This window comes from Scyliorhinus torazame, chromosome 21 (genome assembly GCF_047496885.1).
Source record: "Scyliorhinus torazame isolate Kashiwa2021f chromosome 21, sScyTor2.1, whole genome shotgun sequence".
In the NCBI taxonomy this organism is placed as follows: domain Eukaryota; kingdom Metazoa; phylum Chordata; class Chondrichthyes; order Carcharhiniformes; family Scyliorhinidae; genus Scyliorhinus; species Scyliorhinus torazame.
This window is the reverse complement of record NC_092727.1, coordinates 115,968,299-115,994,830: the sequence shown is the minus strand read 5'-3', so window position 1 is coordinate 115,994,830 and position 26,532 is coordinate 115,968,299.

Below are 26,532 nucleotides of genomic sequence, written 5' to 3'. Positions count from 1 at the left end.
TGGCCATTTTACTATAAGCTGCAGGGAAAATGCATTGATTGCTGGCCATGCTGGTTAAGGATAAAATTTTGGCCAGGACATCTGTAAACGTCTCTGTTTTCCAATGGTGCAATAGCACAATTGGGTCTTCAATATAGACCCAAGTGCCAGATAGAAACTCTTTAACATTTCATCGAAGAATGGTACCCACACATAACTACCGCAGTGGAGTGTCTGCTGAGATCCTGCACCGGAACGGGACTTAAACATTTTAAACTTCCTGGGCAAGGTTCTCTGATTCTGAGGCTAAGTGCGGAGGATCTGTGGCGTTTTACGTGGAAACAAATTGGAGCTGCCCCCTCACCAATGCTGCGACTGCTGAGGGATAACAACCGCATCACGTAAAATACCTGGCCGCCACAAAATAAACGGGCGGAGAATGGCTGGGTCGGTGGCCGCGCATGTGCGTGGCGACGACCTGCCGCAGTCGTGCTGTAAAACATGGTGCCGGCCGTGCGCGGACCCGACCTGCCAGATAGTGCCCCCCTGACCACCCCCCCCCACCAATCCTCCCAGCACTCGTGGAAAGCCTTCCCCCCACTTCCCCAATCCCTACCCGGCCAGCAGCACGGTTCCCGCCCGACTGAATGCGGCACTGGACACAGTCCGCAGCCGCCACGCCAGGTTCCCGCATGGCTGAGATCAGAAGTGAACTGAGCCGTCGTGAACGCAGCCCATCGGGGGCGGAGCATCGGGGAAGGGCCTTCTGGTGACGCGCTGAGGCCATCCCATCGGCGTGTGCCGCGATGACGCCGTTTCAAAGGGGGCGGAGAATACAAAACCTGCGTCAAACAGGCGCCACCTCTGATTTCAACGTCAAATGGGATTCTCCGCCCAATCGCCGATTACAAAATCAGCGCCGGGGAACGGTGTATCCCGCCCCCTGGCTCCGAACTGAGAATGTTGCTACTCAGCAAAGTAGCTGAAAATAAGAGGGAAATCAAAGCTATTTCCATAATAGTTTTGTGAAATGACAGGTAAACACAGATATCAATGAGGCCAGTATCCATCAGCACTAAGATATGTTTTATTTTACCATATTTTCGTTGCTTGATATATCAATTTGATAAATTTGCTGAGTAACTGCAATGAAAGAGTCACTATTGTACTTCCTGGTAAAGATCGGAAATAGCACTCAAGTTTCTCGACTCATGTGCAACTTAATTTAAACAAAAACAGTTTCACTTACTTCCAGCACACTAATATTTTATTTACACTCCTTCTTGACGCTCTGGCAATTATTGTAACTTTATTCAATGTGTTATGAGGCCAATGCCTCATCATGCTTGATTGACTGAGGCACCAATCAGAATTCAACTAAGGTATTGGTGCCTGGTAATTAAGCTGCTAATCATGCAATGAATGAGTTCAAACCTGTAAAAGCCAGCTAATTCTCTCGTGTTAAGTGCATGCCTCCAGGGTGTTTTGCTCAGATTGACTTGTGAGAAGCCTAATGCGCCCTATGTTAGCTTAGTCCCATCAATGGCAACACCTCTGCCTTATATTTACCATGAAGAAAATTGAACATGCTGAAATAATCATGCACCAGAGCACTCCTTCTCGTCGCTTTCACACAGCTGATTTCCAGCTAGGTAATACACATACGCTGACTCATTGAACAGGTCAGTCATTTTTTGAAGCTGTGATGATGAAATCATTGAACGTATCTCAATGGGATGTATGTGCGAGGAATAATGAAATGCATCTGGCCAGGAATTGGAAATGCAGTGAAGCGTTTAAAGGGAAATAAAATTGAAATCTGAAATGAAAAGCAGAAAATGCAAGAAATAGGCAACAGGTTCATCAACGTCTGAGAAGCAAGAAAAGATCGTACATTTCAGGCACCAACTTCTCACTGATTCTAATGAAGGATCCCTACCTGAAGATGTGCTTGTTAGGTGCATTGGCCACGCTAAATTGCCCTAGTGTCCAGAGGTTAGGTGGGGTTGCGGGGTTTCGGGGATATGTGTGGGAGTGGGCCTGGGTAGGGTGCTCTTTCGGAGGGTCGGTGCAGACTCGATGGGCTGAATGGCCTCCTTCTGCACTGTAGGGATTCTCTGATTCTATGAATTTAATAGATGGATGTATTTCCATCATTTCCTGTTTTTATCTCCAATGCAGTTAAGCGTTACCTGTTAAATTGTGACAAATAACAAAAAGTTGTGTGGTTTTGCAAACTTGTCACAATTTTGTACTGTACATAATGAAAATCTGTGCAAATATTCTTGAAGTGGCAGCGATAGTAGCCAAACGGTGTGATCATTTCAGAAATAATTCCTTTTTACACATCCCAGCCTGATGCTGAAATGTATTTCAGGTTGCCTGTATTGTACCAAAAAAGTCAAATACAATCATTTTAGTCTCACAGCAACTTCAGTGTTAACAGGCGTAGCAAATGTCAACAACCCTGATAATACGCTCACACAACCATGCGCACTTAACCATTCACCATGCAAAGTTCTTATTTTAACACAATATTTGCTATTTCTTTGCGTTCTTCCTTCGCAGTAGCAGATATGCTGTTGGATACCAGCAATAACTGACTACGCTGACATCAATGCACTCATCATGAAGGTGTTGTGTTGCTGCATCTAGAATTCTTTTCCATCAGAACAATCTCAATTTCTTGCACTTTCTTTGCCACATTTGTCTCAGATTTTCTACATGCTGGTCATGCCTCTTTTACGTCCAACTGGGAGCCTTGAACACACTTGGTAATATCTTCCCACGTTAGAGTCCAGCCTGATGAAATTAAGAAGATTCTCTCGTCCCGCCCGCAGTGGGTTTGGTGCCGGGCGGGAGTGGAGAATCTAGTTGGAGCTCACGGGCGGAACTCTCTGAAATGGAAGCAAAGTGTCTGCGCCGTCGTGAACGTCGTCGCGTTTCACGACGGTGCGAAACGGGAGCGGGCAGTACCAATTCTGGCCCCCTGCACTGCACTGGAGTGGTTCATGCCACCCCAGCCTCCCTTCCCGGCACCAACTGGGCGCTGCGCCAACCCGCGCATGCGCAGTGGCGCCGCACCAACCCGCGCATGCGCAGGGGACATCCTCAACGCACCGGCCCCGACGCAACATGGCGCGGGAGTTCAGGGGCCGGCCGCATAACAAATTACGGGGCTGGAGAGGCTGGCCCGCTGATTGGTGGGCCCCGATCGCGGGCCAGATCCAATCGGAGGCCCCCCCGGTGAAGGAGCCCCCCCCCACAGGCGCCCCCCCCCCGACCTTGCGCACAGAGTTCCCGCAGGCTGCGAGCAGGTGTGGCCAGCGCCGGCGGCACTCTGACGTTTCCGCGCGGCTGCTCAGCCCATCGAGGCTGGAGAAACGGCGGACCGGCCGCGGACAGTGGCCCGCGACCGACGCCGCGCCAAACGCGCCTGCGCAAATGGCGCTGATTCTCCGCTCCTCGGAGAATCGCGTGCCGGCATCGGGGCGGCGTGGCGGGGTTGTCGCAATTCTCCGGCCCGGCTCGGAGAATCCCGCCCCACAAGTCGGAAACCCACCAATGTGAAATCACGTTGCAATTCTCCCAATGGCAGGTCAATAGCAGGTCAGTCTTTCTTCTGGCTGGTGACACAAACGGCATTTGCGTCTTATGAATGCCTGTTTAATCAATATGTAAATGATGAAGAATTTTCCAAAACTCGTTAAGAAATATTTGGCGTTATTTAATGTATTTAATCTTATTCATGGGGTCCTGGTTAGTGAACAAGCCTCATTTCAATCTCTAGGCCCTCTGAGATGAAGGAGGGACTCTGATGCGGCCCACTCACTAGCCTAGGTCGCCCATCACTGATTTACAGACTGATAATCAACCTGTTTTCGTCCATGTTATAGAAACACCATCCAATGGCCATCAAGTCCTGAAATGGGCCGGCATGTGGCACAGTGTTAGCACTGCTGCCTCACAGCTCCAGGGACCTGGGTTCAATTCCGTCCTCTGGCGACTGTCTGTGTGCAGCTCGCACGTTCTCCCCGTGTCTGCATCTGTTCCCTCCGGGTGCTCCGGTTTCCTCCCACGGTCCAAAGATGTGCAGGTTGGGTGGATTGGCCATGCTAAATAGCCCCTTAGTATCCAAAAGGGTTGGGTGGGGTTACCGGGTAGTGGGGGTGGGGTGGAGGCGTGGGCTTGGGTGGGGTGCTCTTTCCGGGGCCAGTGCAGACTCGATGGGCCGAGTGGCCTCCTTCTGCACTGTAGATTCTATGAAAAGGGACCTGAACGAACTCTGGCCCAGAGGGAGGGAGACAACCCACCAGACCACATGACCTACCTCATTTATTGTTGCACAATTGGAAAGTTTTAAGACCGCTTATACAGTCAACTTAGTTCCATTGCCTTTTTTTTGTGCTGGGATTTGACGAGTAGTAGTTTTGTTTGTTTTATTATCGAATTGTGGAATTCCTATGGATTTTCAGCCCTCAAAAACTGAGGAGATTCCTTTCCTCAGGATTTGATGCAGTTTTCAATGTCAGGGGCTGGGACTTTCTGACCACCTCCCCCGCCTGCGATATGTTTTCAGGCGGCAGAGATGGCTCCTCATTGGCTACCAGCGGGGTCTTCCGGTTCCGCTGAGGTTTATGGCGGTTTATCTGGCATGCCCGCCCTGCCGCTGTGGCGTCTGCCGCGGCGGGTTGCTTTCGGCAGGACCGGAAGATCCCACAGGAGGGAGGGGCTGTAAATTCCTGCTCAAGGTGTACTTTGTGAACTGTGTGGTCGTTAAATTTGCGTGAATTTCCCTTGTCGGTGCCCAGAAGCCTCCTTTTGTTCTTGGCTGTTGGAGATTGGCATCATTGTTAGCATTCATGTCAAGAGGGCTGGAATACAAGACCAGGGATGTACTTCTGAGGCTATATAAGGCTCTGGTCAGACCCCATTTGGAGTATTGTGTGCAGTTTTCGGTCCCATATCTAAGGAAGGATGTGTTGGCCTTGGAAAGGGTCCAGAGGAGGTTCACAAGAATGATCCCTGGAATGAAGGACTTGTCGTATGAGGAACGTCTGAGGACTCTGGGTCTGTACTCGTTGGAGTTTAGAAGGATGAGAGGGGATCTTATTAAATCACACAAGATACAGCGAGGCCTGGATAGAGTGGACGTGGAGAGGATGTTTCCACTTGTAGGAAAAACTAGAACCAGAAGATACCATCTCAGATTAAAGGGACGATCCTTTAAAACAGAGATGAGGGTGGCGAATCAGTGGAACTCTTTGCCGCGGAAGGCTGTGGAGGCCAATTCACTGAGTGTCTTTAAGACAGAGATAGATAGGTTCTTGATCAGTAAGGGGATCAGGGGTTCTGGGAGAAGGCAGGAGAATGGGGATGAGAAACTGTCAGCCATGATTGAATGGCGGAGCAGACTCGATGGGCCGAGTGGCCTAATTCTGCTCCTGTGTCTTATGGACTTATGGTCTTATGCCTGCTGACTCTGCATTTTGTGGGATCCTTCTGCAGAGTCACATAGTGGAACAGGGGCCACACAATGAAATCATCACACATTTTGGGTAGTATAGATTAGAAAGCAACTTGTTATCTTTGCGAGAGCTTGCTGTGCATACATTTGCTGTGCTCCTGACATAGCAACAGTGAACACACTTCAAAATCTCTGCACTGGTTGGAAACCCTTTAGGATGAGGCTATGAAAAGCACTGTAAAAAAGTTAGTCTTTTGTATTTTTTTCAAAGTGATAGTTTAGTCACTTGACAGGTTGAATACACTCCATCTGCTCAGGGGTTTGGGAATGCTGAAACAGAGGGTGGGATCTTACCAAAAAATGGCAAAGTGTCAGTTCAGGTGGCGCTGCGAATCCCGCCATCGGCATTGGCGGGATTTCGCACGGCATTTTGAGGCTCTTAAAGAAAAGTTTTGTTCCCCACGTGATTAAGCCACACTCGTGGCAGTCTCCCGCTATTTCGCTCTCCCCAGGGAGACTTAGTCACTGAAATCACAGGGGAGCTTCATTTAAACGCCTCCCCAGCACATTTCCTCCGACCATTCCCCAACTCCCCGCTGATGCACGATCAATTACACAAAGACGAGAGTTGGATGCAATCGAGGCTTTATTACACTAAGATGTGTGGCCTCCTACAGCAGCTAGCGAAATGGCTGCTGTACGAGGAGCACACATATTTACACTCCGCCTACTGGGCGGAGCCAGCAGGCAGGGAACTACCCCCGTACCTGTAGTACAGGGGCTTTACCGTAAAGCACCTACACCGACATCCTCTATATACAATATATACATCAGTGGTGACTACCACATTCACCCCCTGTTAAATTGAGTCCGGCGGGGGTGGTGGAGAACTATATACAGGTAGAAGTTTTAAAGTACAGAGAGAAAAAAAAATTGAGTACAGCGGGGTGGAGGGGAAAATTATATACAGAGTGATGATGTTTTAAACGTCCAGGTCATGTTACAGATTCAGTTGGTCCGGAGCCTTGATCTGCCGTTGGGAGCGCCGGAGTGCTGGCGGCGATTCCGGTGTCGGTCTGGTCTTCGGTGGCTCCGGGAGCGTGTCGAAATCCTCTTCATCCCCGGGTGTGGGCAGGGGGAGGACGGATTGTCCTGGGGCGGGGGTTGCGGCTGGGTGCGCCGGGGGAGGGGGGTGGCACCGGGCTGGGGGGGTGTGAGTGTGCGGAACCAGCTGGTGTCAGGTCCCTGAGGGAGACTGTGTCTTGGCGGCCGTCGGAGTACACTACTTGGCGTACTGTGAGTTGGCGTGGAGTAGCTGTACCCTCTCAACCAACGGATTCGCCTTGTGGAGTCGTATGTGTTTACGGAGGAGTACGGGTCCTGGAGCTGCAAGCCAAGTCGGAGCAACACCCCGGAGGTGGACTTCCTGGGGAAGGCAAAGAGACGTTCATGGGGGGGTTTCATTGGTCGCGGTGCACAGGAGCGACCGAATGGAGTGAAGTGCGTCGGGGAGGACCTCCAGCCAGCGGGAGGCTGGGAGATTTCTGGACCGTAGGGCCAGCTGGACGGCCCTCCAGACCGTCCCATTCTCCCGCTCCACCTGCCCATTTCCCCTGGGGTTGTAGCTGGTCGTCCTGCTCGAGGCGATACCCCTGTTGAGCAGGATCTGACGCAGCTCATCGCTGATGAATGAGGATCCCCTGTCACTGTGGACGTAGGCGGGGAAGCCGAACAGAGCGAAGATGGTGTTGAGGGCTTTGATGACGGTGCAAGACGTCATGTCAGGGCATGGGATGGCGAAGGGGAATCTGGAATATTCATCGACCACACTGAGGAAGTACGTGTTACGGTCGGTGGAGGGGAGGGGCCCTTTGAAGTCCACACTGAGGCGTTCAAGGGGTAGGAGACCTTCACCAGGCACGCACGGTCTGGCCGGTAGAAGTGCGGTTTGCACTCCGTGCAGACCTGGCAGTCTCTGGTGATCGCCCTGACTTCCTCGATGGAGTAGGGCAGATTGCAGGCCTTGATGAAATGGTAAAAACGTGTGACCCCCGGGTGACAGAGGTTGTCGTGCAGAGTCCGGAGTCGGTCCATCTGCGCGCTGGCACATGTACCTCGGGATAGGGCAACGGGGGGCTCGTTGAGCTTACCGGGGCGCTACAAAATCTCGTAGTTGTAGGTGGAGAGCTCGATCCTCCACCTCAAGATTTATCGTTTTTGATCTTGCCCCGCTGTGTGTTATTAAACATGAAAGGCAACCGTCCGCTGGTCAGTGAGGAGATTGAATCTCCTGCCGGCCAGGTAATGCCTCCAATGCCGCACAGCTTCAACGATAGCTTGGGCCTCTTTCTCGACGGAGGAGTGCCGAATTTCAGAGGCATGTAGGGTTCGTGAAACAAACGCCACGGCATTCCTGCCTGGTTGAAGGTGGCGGCTAGAGCGACGTCCGATGCACCGCTCTCGACTTGGAATGGTAACGTCTCGTCGACCACGTGCATCGCGGCCTTACCGATGTCGGCCTTGATACGGTTGAAGGCCTGGTGAGCCTCGGTCGTTAAGGGAAAAAGAGTGGATTGAATGAGTGGGTGGGCCTTGTCCGCATAGTTTGGGACCCATTGGGCGTAATAAGAAAAGAACCCCAGGCAACGTTTGAGGGCCTTGGGGCAGTGGGGGAGGGGGAGTTCCATGAGGGGCCGTATGCGGTCAGGATCGGGCCCCAGAACTCCGTTCTGGACCACATAGCTGAGGATGGCTAGCGGTTCGTGCTGAACACGCACCTCTCCTTGTTATAAGTTAGGTTGAGGAAAGTGGCGGTGTGGAGAAATTTGACAAGGTTGGCGTCATGGTCCTGCTGATCGTGGCCGCAGATGGTGACATTGTCCAGATACGGGAAAGTGGCCCGCAGCCCGTACCGGTCAACCATTCGGTCCATTTTTTGGTGACGCCAAAGGGAACCCTAAGAAAGTGGTAAAGGCAGCCATCTGCCTCGAAGGCAGTGCATGGGCGGTCCGCATTACGGATGGAGAGCTGGTGGTAGGCGGATTTCAGGTTCACAGTTGAAAAGACCCGGTACTGTGCAATCTGATTGACCATATCAGATATGCGTGGGAGGGGGTACACGTCGAGCTGCGTGTACCTATTGATGGTCTGGCTGTAGTCCACGACCATCCTGTGTTTCTCCCCAGTTTTCACAACTACCACTTGGGCTCTTCAGGGGCTGTTGCTGGCCTTGATGATGCCCTCCCGAAGCAGTCGCTGGACCTCGGACCTGATGAAGGTCCTGTCCTGGGCGTTGTACCGTCTGCTCTTGGTGGCGACGGGTTTGCAATCCGGGGTTAAGTTTGCAAATAGGGAAGGTGGGTCGACCTTTAGGGTCGCGAGGCCGCATACAGTAAGGGGTGGTAGGGGTCCTCCGAATTTCAGTGTTAGGCTCTGGAGGTTGCACTGGAAGTCCAGGCCGAGTAGCAAGGCAGCGCAGAGGTTGGGGAGGACGTAGAGGTGGAAGCCGCTGATCTCCATGCTCTGGACAGTGAGAGTGGCTATGCAGTACCCCCGGATCGCCACGGAGTGGAACCCGGAGGCCAGGGAGATTCTCTGGTTAGCGGGGTGTACCGCGAGGGAGCAGCGCCTTACCATATCGGGGTGAATGAAACTCTCGGTGCTCCCGGAGTCCAGCAGACAGGAGACCTTGTGCCCATCGATCTTCACTTTGGTAGAAGCCGTTGCCAGGTTGTGTGGGTGAGACTGGTCAATTGTGACCGAGGCGAGGCTGGTCATCGGTGGTTGCGGGCGGCGCGTGGCCAAATGAGGTGCCCGGGGGGCATGGGTCCTGGTAAGATGGCGGCGCCCAGGGGCCACACGTGTCGTGGGGGTCGAATAAGATGGTGGCGCCCATGGGCCGCATGTGGTCCGGGGAGGGGAAGATGGCGGCACCCACTTGCCGCATGTGGGGGGAGCTGGAACAATAGCGGCAACTGAGCGGGCCTGGCACACCGCAGCGAAGTGCCCATTCTTGCCACAGGCCTTGCAAAGGGCGCTCCGGGCCGGGCAATGCTGTTGGGGGTGTTTGGACTGCCCACAGAAGTAACATTTGGGGCTCCCGGAGTTGGTTGGCTGCCGCGCGGCACAGGCATGGGGCTGGCTGAGGGCGGTCGCTGGTGGGGTCCACGATGGGGCGGCCGTCTGCGGAGTCCACGATGCACAGGAGGGCTGGGCTGTGCGGTCGGGGGCGTAGGCCTGGATGTTCCGCGAAGCGACCGTAAGCGAGAGCGCTAGCTTTTTGGTTTCTGCGAGGTCGATGGTGGCCCCTTCTAATAGGCGCTGGCGGATGTAATCAGACCCTATCCCCGTAACAAAAGCGTCTCTCATGAGCAAGTTTGAGTGTTCCGTGGCCGAGACGGCCTGACAGTCACAGTCTCTAACTAGGGGAATCAGGGCGTGCCAGAAATCTTCCACTGACTCACCTGGAAGTTGACAACGAGTGGAGAGGAGGTGCCTGGCGTAGAGAGTGTTAGTCCGCTGAGCGTAGTTTTCCTTCAGTAGCGCCATGGCGTCTGCGTAGGTCAGCGCATCCTGGATAAGTGGAAAGACGTTGGAGCTCAGCCGCGTGTAAAGGATCTGAATCTTCTGAGCTTCTGGAATTGGGTCTGGTGCAGACCCGAGGGGTGCTTCGAAACAGGCTAGCAATGTTCAAAGTCGTTTTTGACGTTGTCTGATTGCAGATGCAGCTGCAGGAGATTTGACAGCTTTGTTTTGCAAAACCATCATGAGTTTAAAAAAATTAACACCCTTGCAGAAGATAATTTCTTTTTCATTGTACAGTTAAAACCTACAAGATTGTCGAGTGATGTTGCTTACCAAGGAAGTTGGACTTAATACTCTTGTTTCTATTTGCATTTGGTACACCGCCAAAACCTACGTTGCTAGGTGCAAGTGGTTGTCTATAAGATTTTGATAGGTGTGTGAATCACATCCCTCACCCTGTGATGGTTTCGACATTACCGGTGTCATTTTCTCATCGTGTCTTTCCTCCCTTTTGCAGAGAAATGAATAATTATGTGGTGCAATTGTCATCATATGGGACAATTCCACTTATTCAGCACGTAATGCATGTAGGTGAGAGCACCTCTGATAATTTAAAACCAAAACACACTCCGCTGCTCAATCAGAGCACAATAGATAATAATACTTGCATTCAGTACATTTCACTTTGGAACAGCACAAAGTGCTTTACACCATGAATTTTATTTTTGAAGTGCAGAGACTTAGGTAGTTATTCGCTACAAGATACAAAGTTAGTTGAAGGAAGAATGTTGACCAGGATACTGGAAGCACTATTTGTTTAATTTGTTCCTGGCGTATAAACAGGATCAGAGGGTGATCCTTTTTCCAATCTCCCCCGAGCCCCTCCTGCCACACAATAGCAGTAAGCACTTCACTATTTGCAAATATTTGCAAACTCAGATGTAATCTGAACTTTCAAAATGTAGAAACACGACTGGGGTTAGTGGCAACACCTAATATTTAATTCTATTTGTTGAGATGGAGCTGGATTCTAGGCTCGATGTATAACCGATGGCTGATCTGTTATCTTGTTTGTGACAAGTTTCTTCTCGAATGGCTTTTTTAACAGAATTTGAATTCTGGTTAAATACAACACAAATGATGAAACAGGTGGAAATTGAACCCATCATTCTGACTTAGTGAATCCAAATCCAGGCTCCTAGTAATTGCCCAAATTGCTGTTTAAGTCATTGTGTGGTGTTTTCTAACAGTTTGAAGTTATCTTTTAAGAATTAAGAGAACTGGTAATTAAGTGCTGGGTTACCAACAGTGTTAACTTACTGCGATCAATGTTAAATGCTACCACATGCACCACCATTCAGGCACAGTTATCTATAAGAATTATGGTCAACTTTAGTATTTTCGGGTGGGGGAGGGAAGTACTTTTTTATTTGATTTATTATTATCACATGTATTAGTATACAGTGAAAAGTATTGTGTCTTGCGTGCTGTACAAACAATGCATACCGTACATAGGGAAGGAAGGAGAGGCTGCAGAATATAATGTTACAGTCATAGCAAGGTGTAGAGAAAAGATCAACTTCATACGAGGTAGGTCCATTCAAAAGTCTGATGGCTGTAGGGAAGAAGCTGTTCTTGAGTGCTTCTACCGACGGCATCAATTAAGGTGACTTTCTGGGAAAAGTTTGACTGGGTGTTGGCCCATTACCCTACAGGGATTTTAATATTTGTGTTATTTGAACTGCACACATTAATGAATCTCCCTCACGCTACTGGTTTCATTGTCTTCTTTTTTAATAGGTAAATTAAACTGTCACCCACTTTAGACAGGAGTATCTATTGTTGGCCCAGGGCTCAACTGGAAAATCTACCAGACAATAAAATATGCCGAAATCAATTGAATTTGTCTCAGTTTTCCATTGTTCTACATGCCACTCTTCTCTGCTTCGGGGCCCTTTATGGATCTTGCCATTATTTAGCTACTGCAATGCCAGATTTCAACGGACTAAATATTGATGAGAGACTAGCAGAACGCTTAGGGATTTTGAAGGGCTCCTTCTCCATTTGATGCTAAATGTTCACTAATCTTGTAGACTATCTTCCTTATTGAAGTTAATCCAGTCAACGACCTTGGATTAAAGGATCAGATAAGAAGCTCATCACTCCAATATCTTAGGATAGTGCACTTACCTTAATATAATTAATTACAATTATTGTTTGGTTTCATAAATACCTGAATTGAATCATCTACAATGATAAAATTAAAAATCCATTAAACAGACAGTATCCCAACCAAAGGGAAGATACTCACAATCAACTGCACAAGGGTCGGGGTAATGACTGTGTCAGTGTGACACCTCGCTCTGCACAATGTCAACACGGAATCAGTGATCAATTCTGGACTCTGGAGCATCCCTGATTTTAATTGCTACATCATTGATGGCTGTGCCTTCAACTGTCTAAACACTAAGAGTGGGATTTCCCATCCCCTCCTGCCAGAAGGTCCCGCCAAAGTCGACCCTTCATGCTGGGTTCCCCAGCGGTGGGTCTGACGAGCCAATGGTGTGCGGCATCTGCTGTCACAGACTTTTCTCCTCAAACATCCTCACCTGTTATCGAAATCCTAGAATCCCTACAGTGCAGAAGGAGACCATTCAGCCCACCCAGTCTGCACAGACCCACTGAAAGAGCAACCTTCTCCGCCGTCACCCCACCTAACCTTTTGACACTAAGGTGCAATTGATCATGGCCGACCTACCTAACCTGCACATCTTTGGACTGTGGGAAGAAATCAGAGCACAAGTAGGAAATCAATGCAGACACGGGGAGAAGGTGCAAACTCCATACAGATAGTTCGCCAAGGCTGGAACTGAACCCAGGTCCCAGGCACTGCGAGGCAGCAGTGCTAACAACTGTGCCACCCTTTAAGTTTTTCCTTAATACCCATCTCTTTTTCCAAACTTTCTGTCACCTGCCCTAATGTGGCTCGGTCTCATATTTATATCCGACATCTCTCTTGGGAAGCAATTTGAGATATTTTTACCAATGCAGATATTCCACTGAAGGTTCTATATAAATGCAAGTGGTTTTGCTGAACTTTACAGATGAGGAGGAAGCCCTTGAACCCATGTTAAAAGACCTATCCACTTCGCCCCTTTCCCACCTTTCTCTCATTCCTTTACAATTTTTTAAATTCAAACTTTCTTTTTGTAAACAACTGTAGATTCTGTCTTTACATGTTTTTGGTAAGACATTCCTCAAGACATGCCAACAACCCTCCAACTAAAAAAAATCTCCCACTCTCTCGTTGCAAATACATTTCTTTCAGATATCCCGATTCTAAAACGATTAGGGCAGCACGGTAGCATAGTGGTTAGCACAATTGCTTCACAGCTCCAGGGTCCCAGGTTCGATTCCCGGCTTGGGTCACTGTCTGTGCAAAGTCTGCACGTTCTCCCCGTGTGTGCGTGGGTTTCCTCCGGGTGCTCCGGTTTCCTCCCACAGTCCAAAGATGTGCAGGTTAGGTGGATTGGCCGTGCTAAATTGCCCTTAGTGTCCAAAATTTCCCTTAGTATTGGGTGGGGTTACTGGGTTATGGGGATAGGTTGGAGGTGTGGGCTTGGGTCGTGTGCTCTTTCCAAGAGCCGGTGCAGACTCGATGGGCCGAATGGCCTCCTTCTGCACTGTAAATTCTATGAAAACACATGCAATTCCAGTTTTGTTCCAGCTTTTTAAGGCTTTCCTAGAAGCATTGTTTCACCACAATGATAACTTGATCATTTCTCATCTTAATTTTAACACATCCAATAAATGGGAAATCGTTAAGTCCTAAGTATTGATAAACCCTTTAGTGAACTATATGAGTTTTCAAGGAAAATAATTCAATGCTTGTGATTACTTAGTATTATGGATGTCCAATAAGGTACCAGACGTCACGGAAAGCTTTTATTGGGTGAGGTCAAATGAAAATTGACAACAATCTTTCCCTGAACATTCCCTAAAATGTATCTTAAAAATAAATGAAAAATTTCAGTCTATTCCTGTGTCGCATTCCAGCCAAATGGATCAGGGCACATGTGCTCATCCATTTGGAAATTGTTAAGTGGGTTTTAATTGTGGCTGGAGAGTAACTGTTAAGGTTACAGTAAAGTGCATTAATGGACTAAAAGAGCAAGACTGAGGTAACTGCGTTGTATATTGTACCACACTGTTTTGTGGATTTTCTCCACAATCTATTAACATATTTACTAAGGTCAAAATAAACGTTTCTGTTTGCTTCAGGGTCACTGTTGAGATATTTATGGTGGGACTTGTAATGCAGGCAATGTGTGTTTGCAATACCTTTTCTCTGTCCCCTTGCATATCCATCATTCATTTTAGCAATTGAGGGGCTAGATCGGCTGGAGACAGTCTGTAGTTAATTCCAGAACTCTTTCCTTTCTGCCTGAAATCCTGTTTTCTTTCCCACCACATTTGTGGACCATGGCACTTCTTCCACTTTGCCAGGTTTTCCACGCTCTTCCCACTCTGAAATTCAGTGGCACATAGGAGCAGGAGTAGGTCATTCAGCCCATTGAGCCTACCCCACCATTCATTGCTAACACAGCTTCAATGCCCACCCTTTCCCCATATCCCTTTATGTCATTGGTGTTTCGAAATCTACCAATCTCTGCTTTAAACACACTCAAGGACTGAGCTTCCACGGCCTCTGGGGTAGGGAATTCCAAAGAATCACAACCATCTCCGTAAAATTATTTTCCTCATCTCAGTTCAAAGTGACTTCCCTCTTATTTTGAAATTGTGTTCCCTGGTTCCAGACTCCCCAAGCAAGGGAAACACCATACCTGCATCTACTCTGTCTATTCCTTAAGTATTTTGTAGGTTTCAAAGAGGTCACCTCTCATTCTTCCAAACTCGAGAGAATGTAAGCAGTTTACCAAATCTCTCTTCAGAGGACTGTCCCACCATCCCAGGAACCAAGTCTGGTGAACCTCCAATGCAGCCCTTCAATGGCAATAGTATCCTTTCTAAGGTAAGGGGAGCAAAACTGCACACAGTACTCCAGGTGCCATCTTAAACAAGGTTCTATACAACTGAAGCAAGACTTCGCTCCTCCTGTGCTCAAATCCTCTTGCGATGAAGGCGAACAGCCCATTAGCCTTATAAATTGCTTGATGCACCTGCATGCTAGCCTTCAATGACTTATTGATGAGGCCACCCAGGTCACTTTGTACATCCACACTTTCTAATCTCTTACCATTTAAGAAATACTCTGCACATCTGTTCCTCCTACCGAAGTGCGTAACCTCAGGTCTTTCCACATTCCATTCCACCTGCCATGTTCTTGCCCATTCACTGGGTGGGATTTTCTGCGCCCCCCCCGGCAGCGGCAGAGGCGGTCCAGCATTGGAGGGTTTGGGGATCACCCAGTTCCGGCGCTGTCAACGCGGTTTCTTGTTGGTTGCACCCTCCATTGTTGGGAAAGCCGTGGTGGGGCTTCATGGTCGGTGGGAGCAGAAGATCCCTCCAGCGGGAACGGCCGGAAAATCCTGCCCACTAAGTTTTTCCAAACACCCTTGAAGCCACTTTGCATCTTCCTTTCTTGTCCCATTACCCTTTTCCCTTGAAGCATCATTCCTTTTTGCCAGTTTGTCAGTCATTCCATCAGGTGTGGAGTGGGAGCGGGTGAAAACTGAAGCTGGGCCTATCACCCTTCGAAAGTGTTCAAAGCCAGCCCCATGGGCTGCTGGGATGGATGTGGGCCCTCTCAGTATTCTGTGACTTTGTCTCAGCTTTAAAAATACAGCAGAACAATACACCAGCCCTTATCCCTCACACTTCACACTGCCCACACAATCCCTATGCCCCATCAATGTCAACCCATGGCTCCTCATATATTCCATGTCATGTTTGCCCCTCCCCCAACCCCTAGGGCCCTTCGTACCATCCATGCCAATTGTGCCCTTTTACCCACCCATATGGCCCTTTATAGCCCTTATGTCAGCTTATTGCCAACTCATGCCAACACATGTTCCCACTCATCACCTTTGCCCTTACATTCTCCATGTCATTCACCCAATATATACTATGGTCAGGTATCAGGACCCATGCTAAGATAAAATGAAATTAAGTTCTCAAGTGACTATTGATGAATTCACTCTTTTAAAAACATTGTATTGATTAAAATTGCATTTAACTTCCTCCAATTGTCAATCGAACTGTGAACTGGCAAGGAACCTCACTGTGAAATCAGTTGTGCAGCACAAATCCTATAATGATGACCCTCAGGTTTATGTCGTTAGACAGAGAAAGAGCAAGCACTGATTTGTTTTAAAACAGCAGGTAGTTTTTCTAAAAACTTCAAAGCCCTGGGGATTTAAATGCTTGACAGCTTGACAGTTCCTTTGATGGCCCGATCGTACTAGCAAGTTTATCCACTCTTTGTGCGCATTCATGTCTCCTTTTAACAATCCCAAAGGGCACTTGACTTCTCCCAAAGGACATCTGATCACTCCAAAAGGTGTCCGTGGCCCTTTCGAAAAGGATACCCTATCTCTCCAAAGAACTCCGGCAGCTTTACATCATCGCCTGAAAGGTCTAAAGGCCACAAGTAATGTTTTGGGCATTCCACTAGCACTTCAACATGATTGTTAATGAATCTGCAAACTACAACCCAGTCCCACGACAAAGAAGGTAGTACATGCGATCCCCAACCAGAAACCATGGTTTAACCGGGAGATTCACTCCCTACTAAAGGCCAGGTCTGAGGTGTTCAAGACAGATGGCCTGGTCCTATACAAGAAATCTAGGTACAACCTCCGCAAAGCCGTCAGGGATGCCAAGAGACAATACCAGACTAAGCTAGAGTCACAGACTAACGACTCGGACTCTCATTGGTTGTGGCAAAGCTTAACCAATATAATGGGCTACAAAGCAAAGCTGAGTAGAATGTCTGGCAAGGGAGCACCCCTCCCCGATGAACTCAATACATTCTATGCTTGTTTTGAGCAGGAAGCCAACAAAAAGTTGTCAACTGCCCCAACACCCATACCTACCGTCACATTCTCCAAAATCAGGTCAGCCTTCTTGAAAGTGAACTCCCGGAAAGCAATGGGTCCTGACAGAGTCCCTGGCTGTGCAGTCAGATCCTATGCAGACCAACTGCCAGGTGTGTTCACGGACATCTTCAACCTCCCCTACTCCATTCCGAGGTTCCCATCTGCTTCAATAAGACCATCATCATACCAGTACCAAAGACGAACCAGGCAAGGTGCTTCAATGACTCCCATCCGGTGGCCTTGAGATCTATCATTATGAAGTGCTTTGAGAGGTTAGTCATGAGACACATCAGCTCCATACTCTCAGAATGCCTTGATCTACTGCAATTTGCATACCACCACAACTGGTCCACAGCAGACGCTATCTCCCTGGCCTTACTTTCATCCCTGGAGCATCTTGACAACATGGACGCCTACGTTGGACTCGTATTCATTGACTATAGCTCCACCTACAACACCATAATGCCAGCCAAGATTATATCCAAACTTCAAAACATAGGATTGGCTCCTCCCTCTGAAGCTGGATTCTCGACTTCCTGATCCACAGACCACAATCAGTAATGATAAACAACGACATCTCTTCCACGATAGTCCTCAATACCGGCGCCCCGCAAGGCTGTGTACTTAGCCCCCTACTATACTCCCCATACACACATGACTGTGTGGCAAAATTCGGATCCAACTCCATCTACAAGTTTGCTGATGATACGACCGTAGTGGGTTGGATTTCAAATAGCGATGAGTCACAGAACAGGAGGGAACATAGTGGCATGGTGCAGTGACAACAATCTCTCCCTCAATGTCAGCAAAACGAAGGAGCTGGTCAGTGACCTCAGGAAGCGAAGTGTCGTACACGCCCCGGTCTGCATCAATGGTGCTGAGGTGGAGATGGTTGACAGCTTCAAATTCCTGGGTGCACACATCACCAACAATCTGGGGCTGGTTTAGCTCAGTGGGCTAGACCGCTGGTTTGTAATGCAGAACAAGGCCAGCAGCGCGGGTTCAATTCCCGTACCAGCTTACCCGAACAGGCGCCGGAATGTGGAGACTAGGGGCTTTTCACAGTAACGTCATAGTAAATTCATACTTGTGACAATAAAAGATTATTATTAATTATTAAAATCTGTCCTGGTCCACTTATGTCGACACTATGATCAAGAAAACACAACAGCGCCTATACTTCCTAAGGAAATTCAGCATGTTCACATTGAATCTGACAAATTTTTACAGATGCACCATAGAAAGCATCCTATCTGGCTGCATCACAGCCTGGTATGGTAACTGCTTGGCCCAGGACCGCAAGAAACTAGAGAGAGTTGTGAACACAGCCCAGTCCATCACGCGAACCCGCCTCCCATCCATTGACGGTCTTGTCTACACCTCCCGCTGCTTTGGGAAAGCGGGCAGCATAATCAAAGACCCCTCCCACCCGGGATATTCTCTCTTCCAACCTCTTCCATCAGGCAGAAGATGCAAAAATCTGAGAACACGCACTAACAGATTCAAAAACAGCTTCTTCCCCACTGTTACCAGACTCCTGAATGACCCACTTATGGACTGAACTGATCTCTTCACGCATCTTCTCTACTGTGTAGCACTACACCCCATATGCTTTAGCCGATGCAGACTTTGGGTTGAGTAATATGGGGTTGGGGGAGGGGGGGGGACAGTGAACAGCTCTCAATTCCTGGAATCCAAGTCCGTGTGTCGCAAACGTGACCAGCAGCCATAATGCGGGCTGGTTAAGCACGGGACTTCTGCACCACATTGAGGAGGAAACCCCACCCTCTGGCCCTCTGATTGGCTGGCAGCTCCATCAGTTCCAGCAGTGCCAAGAGCACTATAGTGGCCACTGCCAGGACTTCACAAGGAGGGTGAAGAAGGCCCAATGGATTTCCAGAACCAGGTGAGTCTGAGGCCTTGGGCAGGAAGATTTGGGGCAGGTCAGGGAGAGGGGTATGTGAGGGCTGGGAGGTCAGGGTGAGGGGTATGTGAGGGCTGGGAGGTCAGGGTGAGGGGTATGTGAGGGCTGGGAGGGAGAAAAGGGAAGTTCCATCATAGGGTGGCTGCCTCCTGATCCATAAAGTACAGACCCTGAGGGTAGAAACTAGGGGCTGGTTTAGCACAGGGCTAAAGAGCTGGCTTTTAAAGCAGACCAAGGCAGGCCAGCAACATGGTTCAATTCCCGTACCAGCCTCCCCGAACAGGTGCCGGAATGTGGCGACTAGGGGCTTTTCACAGTAACTTCATTGAAGCCTACTTGTGACAATAAGTGATTTTCATTTCATTTTTCACCAGCCTTCCTTCCCACCCTTTGAATAATTTTTAAAATCACGCTGCTAACTCCCAACCGACTGCCCATAACAAATCTTTAATGGCATGGGCAGCATATAATCAGGGTCAATTGGCTTGATAACCAGTCTAATTGCCCATTTTTAAATGTTAGGCAGGTGTTTGACAGTTCCAATGAGTTTATTCCTATTTTATGAACATTCTTGTTTACTTTAAATCACCCCAAAGGGAAGTTGACCGCTCCTTGTATTAAGGGGCTGGGCCTGGGGGTGGGTGGGAAGGTGTTGGGGTGGACACCCACCCAGTGGGGGCATATAAAATGCAGCCCCATAACTGTCTGTTGGAGTGTTACTCACAGGCACTGTTCCCAGTCAGTTCGTACCTCATCCGATTGGATGTTATACATGCACAAGCTTCCATTGTGAATGTCTGCAGGCCATCTTCACTGTGGGAAGGGCCATCCCAAACAAAGTTTGATCTCCATTCCATGATCAGAAACATGCACTTTCAGCGACTGGAGAGCAGGAACCCTGGCTGACTTATCCCCTCACAGCATCATGGAGGTCACTTGGTCGCATCTTTACTGTGGGTGGATGATGGAAAGTTTCCTGGTCCATCGAGTTCAGCTTTCCACTGAATAAATTCATACAGCTAGCAGGCATAACTCATCTAACCGTATACACAGAGGCATCAATGCCTGGCAAGACATGCAAGCAAAATAGTTATATTACCTCAAAATGACTTGAAATGAAATGAAATGAAAATCGCTTATTGTCACAAGTAGGCTTCAAATGAAGTTACTACGAAAAGCCCCTAGTCGCCACATTCCGGCGCCTGTTCGGGGAGGCTGATACGGGAATTGAACCGTGCTGCTGGCCTACCTTGGTCTGCTTTCAAAACCAGCGATTTAGCCCTGTGCTAAACAGCCCCTGAAAAATGTCAAAAAGAAAATCACCAAAAATAAACTTAAATAAATTAAGGTGACTACGCCTCACCTTAATTACTGTCCTTGTCTGGCTCGATGGGCCGAATGGCCTCCTTCTGCATTGTAGATTTTATTAAAAAATTAATACCACAGGAAGGATAATTGGTCGACATGCTCGAGCGGCTCGTAGTGAACTAACAGTTACGGTCTACAACTACTAGAATGTTGTATGATATTTGATTTTTAACTACCAGAAAGATATACGGACAAAATACAAACTGATTTGGAGCAGAATAGTCACTAACCAGAGGACACAGATTTAGGCTAATGGGTAAGTAACCAGAGGCCACATGAGGGAACATTTTTCTAAAATGCAGGAAATAGTAATGATCTGGAATGCGCTGACTGAAAGGATGGTGGAAGTAGGTTCAATCGCAACCTTCAAACGAGAATTGGATGATGCTTAAAAAGGGGACAAGTTGCCAGGCTAAGAGGGAAGAACGTAAGAGTGGGACTATCTGAAAGAACCAGGACTAGCATGGACTAGCATGAGGGGCCACATAGCCTCCTGCTATGTTGTATAATTATATGATCATATCATACTGAAACATAAATCTACTTATGCATTTTAGTACTTAAATTGTTCTGACAGCAGAAAATGTACTGGAATTTCTTTCTAGATTCCAATATTATAAATCTGTTGGTTAGCTGCACTGCCAAATTGCGCAACTGTCTATTGGCGGCACGGTAACACAGTGGTTAGCACTGTTGCATCACAGCGCCAGGGTCCCAGGTTCGATTCCCGCCTTGGGTCACTGTCTGTGCAGAGTCTGCACGTTCTCCCCGTGTCTGCGTGGGTTTTCTTCGGGTGCTCCGGTTTCCTCCCACAATTCCCGAAAGACGTGCTTGTTATGTGAATTGGACGTTCTGAATTCTCCCTCTGTGTACCCGAACAGGCGCCGGAATGTGGCGACTAAGGGCTTTTCACAATAACTTCATTGCACTGTTCATGTAAGCCTACTTGTGACAATAAAGATTATTATTATTTGCAGTATAATTTTAAAAACATATTCAGTGGTAAGAGTGTAGTAATGTGTGCAAGCGGGCTGTTGTTGGATTTAGGTTTGTACTGCCAGTGAGTGTGAACAGTTGCACAATTAACCTAGGATATATACAGCTTCCACAATGTTCAGCTCCATTCATGACTCCTTGGATAGTGAAGCAATCCAAACACACATGCAGCATGACCTGAATAACATTGGGCTGTTAAGTGGCATGTAACAACCATGCCATGCAAGTGACAAACTATGATCATCTCTAATAAGAGAAAGTTCAGACATCTATCTTGACGTTCAGTTGACATTCATTGTTGAATCTCTACAATCAACATGCTGAGCATCACAATTGACTGGAAATCCTTGAAGCACTTCACACTATATAGAGGGTGTTACAGAAATGGAAGATGTGTGATGTAGGTTAAACAGGCATTTACATGTGCAAAATGTAATCTGTACTGAATGCCCACTGTGGATTCAGCAATGATTTTAATCCAATATTACACCATTAATAAATGAGATGAACATGCAGCTCTCTCTAATTTTAGAATGAGTGAAGTAGTTTTTTTTTTGCCTTTTTTTGCCTTCAAAGCTGTGTCTAGGAAGTCCCTTTGCATCAATTGTGCTTGAATGAAGTTACGAAATAAAAAGCACATTATTTCTTTCCGTGCTTTCTAATTTTTAACCCTTCTTTCTTGAACATACCGAGTGATATTAGAATATAAGTTTCATGGACACTCTACCGTGTCCATGTGGCTATTCTTCATTTCTTTACATGTTATTATGGACTATATACTGTGATGAAAATGTTATTATTTTCATATTTTTGCAGACATTGTGTTGGCCCTTCGAAATACTCTGTGGGGTGTGAGCTCCACTCAACAGAATTGAAAACCTTGGGTGGAATTCTCTGGCTGTTCGCAGCGTGAAATTGTGCGGCAGGGCTGGATCGTGGCTTCCGGGTCCACTGATGGCGCACGCACGATAGGGTGAAAAATTCAGGCCATAGAAAACTTGCACCAACGGTAACGTGAAAGTGACCAGATCATCTGTTTTTGTGATGTTGTTTGAAGGTTAATTATTCGCCAGAACGTTGGGGATATCTCTCTTGTTCTGAGAGGGGCGATGGGCCCTCGGTTTAATGTCTCATCTGAAAGACAGATCTTTAAAACTCTTGCCTGATTATTTGAAAATGATGTGGTGTAAATCCACACTGGCCTGACTGCAATCTGAGCTGCTCACATCAGGAACATGGCAGGCCAGAGATCTGCACCTTTTCCTGCAGCTGGTATTAATCCACTACCATTCAATGCGATAATCTATTGATAGCTCTCGAACGTAATCTCAGTCAAGTGAGATACCTGCTGAGTGACATTCTGAGGGTGATTTCTGAGGCAAGGTTTTCCAAACCGTGAGCGACTTATTAAGGTTGTGGCTTTAACTTCCCGCAATTCTATGGAGTCTTGAAACAAGGAAGGATCGAAATGCTTTCTTTATAAAATGGCTATGTCGTTCAGGCTGTAGGCATGGCAATGCATGTAATCTAACCTAAAATGATTCACTTAAACGAGTCAATAAAATGTCTGCAGACAGAAAATGAAATTGGAAATTTCAGTTTTCAGAGAGAGTAATAACTTTTCAGCCATTCAGTTAAATAGACTCAGCAACAAATTAGTTTGAATTCTGTTGTCCTTTAGTGCAGGCCATTGGCATCTATAAAAGTTAAATGGTATCATTCTCCGTGACAGAGGTCTTGGAAACAGTTTATCTTTTCTTAATACTGGTGAGACTGCAAGGCAGTTCAGTCAACAGAAATTCAAGGGCAAACTGGATTTTCATTAAAATCCAAAATAGTCATCAGTACCCAATGTAAATGTTTCTCGTGTGACTTGCAGCATGGGCCATTTGAAGTAACAGAAAATGAACATTGACTACGCTTCCTTCAATCACCTCACCCACATTCATGTCACTTTAAATTAGATCACAAATGCCGACCCCAGTCTTCCATCGATTACAAAAGGAAAGTAGCCTCTTTCTCAACCTGCAGCCTTGTTAAATAAGGATATAGTTTTAGCCATAAAAAGGGAAGTTTTTCAATTCATGTTGCTGTTCAGATGCAGTCTGTTTTTGTGGAGCTTTGTATTAAAAAGGATCCTGTTAATATTTCTGGTTCCCATTCTAGTTTGCACGGTAAACGGACACCTCCATTCAGGCACTGTTCGTTTCACAACTGCCGATATCACCCCACCCCCGCCCTCAAAAAAAAACAGGCTTGAGCTTTCTACCTTACCTCCTGTGATCATACGCATAACAATCATGTATATAATGATGTAAACGACCTCTGACCAGCAGGTGGCAGTGTAAATCTAGCATGTGATGTTGTACCTCAAGGAGTTGGGAGATAGTGGTGTTAGTGGATAGTGATTCTTGCAGTAGCTCTAGGATAATTTCTTAGAATCAGTAGCTTGTAATATATCTCTTATAGTTATCTTTACCATGCACTTATTTTATAATAAAATACTTTAACTAGTCAAAAACTAGAGGTTCTACTGTGCATCATTCCTACCGGCCAAGCACCAGACCGTAACACCCTGAACATCCCTTTCCTCTTCAATTCCTCCATTTAAATCCATTCCTATCCTTCGGCAACTCCATGCTTAAATCTCCCAAGCAGACTACTATCTCTGCCACAGAACTGAAATGGCCCATGTTGAAGTCACCAATGGCATTCTTTGTGACTGTGCCAATGAAGCTCTATCCCTCTTCTTCCTCTTCATGTTGACTGCAGTCTTTGAAACAGGAGGCCATGCCATCCAGTTTGAAGGCCTGCTCTCTGATGCCTAGCTGACTGGAACTGCCCTTGCTCGCTTCCAGGGATTCCCCTGCTGGGGCTTCTCTTTACAATCATGCATTGTTACAATCTTTACAATCATGCAGGGGCGCCACCCCTGCCCCCCCCCCCCCCCCCCACATCCCCCTCTCCACCACCACCCAAACCTTTTTTTTAAACTGTGTTTCTTTCTCAGAGTTACAAAGCCAATATGTAGAGTGGTGGTGCAAGCCCCTAATCCATGTCCGAGCTTGCTCCAACAAAACAACTCAAATTCAAAGATTCAACCCACAAAAGCGACATACTAGATACATGCTGACAAGAACAAGCAATATCCCTGATCTCGGGTTTGAGTCTATGCTTGATCTCATCAAAAAGGCTTTTTTTTTGCCAAAATATGCATTTCATAAATATCTGAAAGAGCATTACCAAACATTCCAAAATGGCGATCACCCAAAGAACAATAATATTCAGGTTCGCTACATAACTCATGTTTCACTCTGAGGTGTTCCAATACAGTCAATTAAACATTACAGACATTTCAAAATGGTCATTATTAATGGCATAATGTTATTTAAATTATCTACCTAAATCATGTTGCACTTTGTGGTGCTCCAATAGAATTGTGATATGTGCAACATTTACTGTATCCGTTCAATGTGAGTCACCCAGCCCGAGGGAGTTTTATACAGTTTCACTCCCCTCAGTTCACTATGGCCGGAAGGTCTTACTGAGACTGTGACCTTCCCCAAGCTTTCTGCGCCCCTTGACACGTCGTCCTGGACTTTGGAATGTGCCAGTCTGCAACACTTCATCGGGGTCAACTCTTTCCACTCGAAGTCCAACAAATTTCGGGCAGACCGAGTTGATGATTCTCCAGCTGATGTTTGGCATGGTGTGTGTCCCTGGGAACAGCCGATGGAGCACAGAGTCCTGCGTCACGGAGCTGTTCGGTATGAACTTTGACAAAGACCACCTCCCCTCTGTTCAGACCTTCTTTGCAAATGCACATTACACAAGGAGGTGGACAACGGTCTCTTCTCAACTTGAGGACAATGTGCAGATGGAGTGAGACTTTTGGCGTGTCGGAAGAATCTGATGGGGAGGGTCTTTCTCACCAGCCAAGCTAGGTCTTGGTGCTTGTTTGAAAGTTCTAGTAATGAGGCATTCTGCCAAATGATTTTGACTGTCTGCTCAGGGAACCATCCGTTAGGATCTACCATCTCCCTTTCGCGTAGGGTCTCTAGAATTATACGTGCAGTCTGCCTGATGGACTTGTGGTCGAAGGTGTTACTCTGCATGAACTTTTCCATGAGGGACAGGTATACGACATGGTCCAATTATCTCTTCCAGGGTCTACCTGGCTTGCCACGCTTCGCAAGATCTAACGTGATCTCGTGAGACGTCGCGATCTGAATCTCGCCCATGTAGGCGGGATCAGTATTTGGCAAATCTGCATATTAGAGCAGGAAGGCTAGTCTCACTCTAATGTGCAGCATGCCTGACTTACCGAGGCCCTGAGATCTAGCCTCTTCGCCTTGGAGACCTCAGGTGAGCACTGGTCAGTGCTGGTCTTCACAAACGGAATGGCACTTGGGGGGTGGTCTCCCAGGAATTCGGAGGCTTCCAGGTGGTTTCCCTCTGGGAAGTCTGGCACCGCTGGTGCCAGCTGGGCACCTTGGCAGTGCCATCCTGGCATTCTGGCAGTGCCACCTGAGTGCTAGCCTGTCACTGCCAAGATGCCCAGGACGATTGGAGTAATTGGCCAATGTAACAGAGCAGAATTGTTTCTTCTTTTTTTTCCATTAAAACATATTCCTTGCCATGTTTTATGAACACAAAATGGGTTTATCACCAGAAACAACATTTTGAATAAGTCTAAATCTGATCTGTTCACGGCCTGTTTATTTGAATGCATGGTGTTGTGTTCAGTGTGATGACCGTTGCAATGAGGTACACAGAATATCCAGTTGTTTAACTAGAAGGATGATTTATTAACAAACACGTGGAAAGATAACTAACAAACTATAATACAGACAATGGCTACTAAATGAATTCAGTGAATTCCCCTGGAACTAATCTAAGTGCCACTACCCTCTCGTACATCTTACTATCAACTGGCAGGTGTCTTGAGTCATGTGATAGATCTCTATCGCCACCAGCTGGTTGGAGGTCGCACTGCTAACTATATTCAGAAATGTGCCCAGGCATATCACCACACATGGTACCTTTAACTCTTTATGCTTGGCTGCACAGGGACTGTATCTTAAAGGGGACAACTTGTGAGCAGCCTGTGTGGTGCCTTTTGGGTTTGCTTATGCACACTGTCCTCCATGTGAGAGTAACTGGATTTAAAGTCACTGCAAATGTTAAAAAGCACACACTGGTCCGTTACATTGCTC